We start from the raw sequence: 4,606 nt of genomic DNA on the forward strand, positions 1-4,606 counted from the left end.
CTTTAAGGCCAATTTCAAGCCCCTGCAGAAGATCATCAGATGATCAAACTCTGTTGTTTATCCCATCTAGAGTTCATGAAATGGCAAACCAACTAACAACATGGTCTGCCATAAACCCTACTTTAAACCTACTCATACATGATTAAGGAATTCCGGACAATGCAAAACATAACGGGCAACAAAATGGAGCACGACTGACTACTTTAATTCGTCTCCCATATAGGAAGCGGAAAAACCCAGCCCGAAGCAAAGACTCTGCACCACCAATCCTACGGAAGAAAGAAGTAAGCAAGCAAAAACATAGCCCCAATAAAAGAAGCGTAATTCCTAGGGAAATTTGGGACAGGATACAGGAAGCAACTCACAGTGTTGTCGGGCTTGGCGGTTCGGTTGAACCCCCAGAATATCTGGGGAATTCGGCAGCACGAAGCCCCGTGACGTCAACTGCTTCCGTGAAGGGGAGGTCGTGCGGTTGCGCATCACGTGGGGGGATCTAGGCCGGACGCGGATCTAGGTGTCGGGGTCGGCGGGCGGTTTCCGGCGCCAATGACAGGGGTGGGGGCGGGGGCAGACCGCGCGAGCCGCAACGCGCGGTCGGGGTCGGCGGGGCACGCGCCCCAGCAGCACGGCCATAGCGCGCTTCGTGCGATCTGCAGTGACATCGCCGCGATGGGCAGGTCGAAGGCGGACCGCAGCCCCGCGCGCGACCGCTGGTCCGGGAACCCGGGCCCCAACAGCAGGCCCGCGGCGAGGACGGCGCGGAGGTCGAGCGGGAACGCGTACCTCATCTTGGCCTCGGCGCGCGCCAGCTCCAGCTCCGGAGGTGGCCCAGCACCGCGACCGCAAGCGGGGCGAAGGAGTGCAGCCCGTGCCGCGGTGAGCCCGACGCCAATGAGGGGCCAAGAACGGGGGCGGGGTGGTGGCCTCTTCGAAGATCTGTGCGGGGGGCGAGGGCATGGTAAGCAGAGGGGGCAGTGGGTGAGCAGAGGGATCTCGCGGGCAAGATTTCCGCGGGCGGGGGTCGAGGTCGGGGTGGTGGATGTTGCGGGCGTTGGCGCGGCGGCGGAGATTGCGGGCGAGGCGGGGTCGGGGAATCGGACGCGGAGGCAGAACATGGTGCACTGTGGACGCCTACACTACAGGCTTATAGAGTAGTAGTGATTACTTAAAGAGAACTATTTATACTGATAGTTTAATGGTTCTTCACTGTTTAGTTTATTCTAGAACAGTACCGACACTTAGGACACAGATTTAAGGGAATTTACTTAACTGGCACTCACCTCATCTGCATTGATGCTGTCTTGTTTGATGACTCATAGTTTATTTATATGACAAATGAAACCTAATGGGAAAAACTAAACCTCTGGTGTTGTAGAAAGTAGAAATTGGTTAGACATACAGCTTGGAGGGGGTGGAGGAGGGTTGATGTGAGAAGAACAGGAGATCAACAATTTCACAACTTGGTAGGCTTCTTTATATTAATTATGTATGAACTGGGTTTTTTAATCATTTGGAGGTAGTATGTTCTTTGGAGCAAAACATCAGCCTTATGCTAAACCCCTCCAGATTGCAATCACCCAATTGCATCCAAATTTGCAGAAGATTAAACTCGAACAAGTTTTGTATGTCATCCAAACACTAGCAGTAACGGACATAAGAATCTTTTAGGAAGTTTCTTTTATGAATATTGTTAAAAAAAGCGGGAGCCATCCACCTTTATTTCCTTCTTTTCTCCATGTCCAAATTGTGATACTGCTGGAATAATAAATATGATTAGAAATGACTTCGAAACTTATATTTTCTTCTCAATATGATCAATAGAACTAAACTTGTACTTCTGAATACATTTGGTACTTAAACATTTTATTTCATGTGTTATATTTACTGAGATAAAACATATCTTGTCTTCATGTCAGGCTCATATGGTGAAAATGCTAGGAGAAAGCCACACACACCATCCGCTATTGTTATTGGTGGTGGGTTTGCAGGTCTTGCTGCTGCTGATGCGCTCAGAAATGCATCCTTCCAGGTATTTTTTCAGTGTTACTTCTTGTCATGTTTGCGTGTTGGTGATGCAATCATATTTATTTGACAAAAAATGAAAAGATCCTTTTGTGATGCATTTCAGTTGCTCTGATGCATTTCAGGTTATTCTTCTGGAATCTCATGATAGAATTGGTGGCAGAGTTCACACTGACTACTCTTTTGGGTTTCCAGTCGATTTGGGAGCATCTTGGTGAGTTCCATTCTTTTGAACTTTCACCATGTGCCCAAAAGTTCATCTTGAAGGAATGCATTGAGTGTTTTTTCATCATTTCTATTGAGAAGGCTTCATGGCGTCTGTGAAGAAAATCCCTTGGCACCAATAATTGGAAGGCTTGGACTTCCACTATACCGCACAAGTGGAGATGATTCTGTACCGCAAAAGGATCTGGTGAGGACATCTGTTTCATGAATGCCAACTACTTATAGAATATTACACTTATATAATTATTCCACTATTGACTAATGAATTTATTTTTAGAAACAATGGTCAAGGACCCCACTCTGGCTCTGTAGTATATAACAGAATCTCACCACACAAGATCGATAACCCTTTCAGATCATACTGTACCAAGCTGCTACTTCACTTCAGTAGAACAATTGATCACACACAAGAAGTTCAGATCAGAAAATGCAGGCTGTCGCTACTCCCGTCAGGTTCTCGGATTAGTCAAGGGCTGACCATGGAGAAGAGCACGGTGGTGGTCAGTATCCCTGTTGTTGTCATGGCCGAGACTGCTGAGATCGACTACAGCTCGAGCTTCTCGTAAGTGTGCCCTAATCCGTAGCCTTGATCAGCGATCGGTATGTGTAAAGCTAGCTAATTCTAATGGTTAGAGTTCAGATCGGTGACACACACGTGTGTGTTGGTGATGCTGCAGGGTGTTCACAATGGAGGCTTACGACCTACTCGGTGATGACGTGTGCAGCGCGCAGATGTACTCGGAGGCCAAGCTCGCCTCAGTGGCAGCAACAGTGAGTAGGAGGGTGGAGAAGGTGGAGAGGGACTACCTGTCGCACGACAAGCCAAGAACGTAAGCATCAACCAGCATAGGATAAATCCACTTTCATCACCATCCATTCCTACACTGATTCGTTGAGCTAACTGTAACCATAGTGAGTCCACTGAACCGCAGGGTGTTATTGGGCGAGGCATGCAACAACCTTGATGGCGAGTTCTGCGATGCGTCGTACCAGGCCGGCATCTCTAGGGAGCTGGCACACACCTGGAGCCTGATCCTAATTACCATCCATGTTTTTCCAGAACTGAGTTGGTCTCACAGTCAGATAGATGTTCACACAATGTACCTATGTGTATCATTCTAGCAGATGACCAAGCAAGACCAAGGGTGTATGTAATGTATATAGGCATGTCTTGGGTTGGCTCAACTGCCAATGTATGTAGTAGAAACTAAGATGAAATGGTACTAGTGTTATTCACCGTTTTACGATATCAGAAGATGGAACAGAGAGCTGTGGAAGTACTATGCTACGACCCGATCTATTCCCTGCACTTGCAAGCCAATGGATGAAAGGAGTGTGTGCTGCTTAAGCTGACCTGGATACTAGCCGCCATCTAGCTGCACAAATGGTATGGCGGGCTTGACCTACCATTATCGAGAAATCTCTACTATTATGATAATCACTTTCAATTGTCGTGCATTTCAACAGTCATGCATCGTCTCATTCAGTATTAATATGTAGTCTTTAGTAGTTTCTAATTCAGTATGATCTGATTCAGTATATAGTAGTTTATAGTAGTTTCAGATCATACTAAACGGTCAAGAGCAGTACTTTCAATTGTCGTGCATTTCAACAGTCTATAGTAGTTTCATATCATACTAAACGGTCACCTGGTATCCTGAATTCTGGTTGTTAACTTAGAAGCTCATGTAAGTTTGATCCTGAGATAGTTTGCCATCTTAGCCCTTCTGTTGCTGCTCAAGTTTAGAGCTTTTGTTCTTTGTGATGGCTTCGCAAACAGACTCATGTGTTCTTGTAGCCTGCCAGGTTGTGAGAGACCTCGATGGGAAGTTTGTGTTCATCCTTTATAACACCCTGTCGAAGTCCACCTTTGTCACTGTTGTAAGTTCACCTTACCTTTGTTGGTTGTGGCTTGAGCCTTAAGTTACAATGCCATGTTTAAATATAGGACATTGATGGTAGCATCCCTTTCTTCTGGGGTGTTGACTCCGAAAACCATCTTGTGTTCTCTAACGATGCCGGAATCCTCAAGACAAGATGTGACAACTTGTACGTGTCATTTCCGAAAGGTAACTACTAAAACATAACACAATTTTCTTATACATCACCGTAGCAACGCACGGACATATACCTAGTTAATCCATATGTAAGTACTGAGTGTCAGTGGATTATTAGCCTTTTTGCAGAGGCATGTAGCGAGTGATTTACAACTGCACTGCACATACCACTCCGATAGCAAATGCAAGCGTTTTCTTTTTATATGAAAAGAAAAGAAAGGGTTTATGGGATATACTAGTATAAGTATCACATATATTCTACGAAAAAACATGGCCCAAGGTAAATGGAAAATTCTAAGGTG

General features: G+C 46.0%; 1 long non-coding RNA gene across 1 annotated transcript; it reads left to right on the plus strand.

Moving 5' to 3' along the window:
* Positions 1–1,915: 1,915 nt before the first annotated feature.
* Positions 1,916–3,077, plus strand: LOC103650613 (uncharacterized). Its single transcript, XR_002268416.3, has 5 exons — positions 1,916–2,029; positions 2,148–2,236; positions 2,329–2,434; positions 2,525–2,809; positions 2,925–3,077. It is a non-coding gene; the product is annotated as an uncharacterized lncRNA (long non-coding RNA).
* Positions 3,078–4,606: the final 1,529 nt, after the last annotated feature.

The sequence above is a fragment of the Zea mays genome, chromosome 3 (genome assembly GCF_902167145.1).
Source record: "Zea mays cultivar B73 chromosome 3, Zm-B73-REFERENCE-NAM-5.0, whole genome shotgun sequence".
Classification (NCBI taxonomy): domain Eukaryota; kingdom Viridiplantae; phylum Streptophyta; class Magnoliopsida; order Poales; family Poaceae; genus Zea; species Zea mays.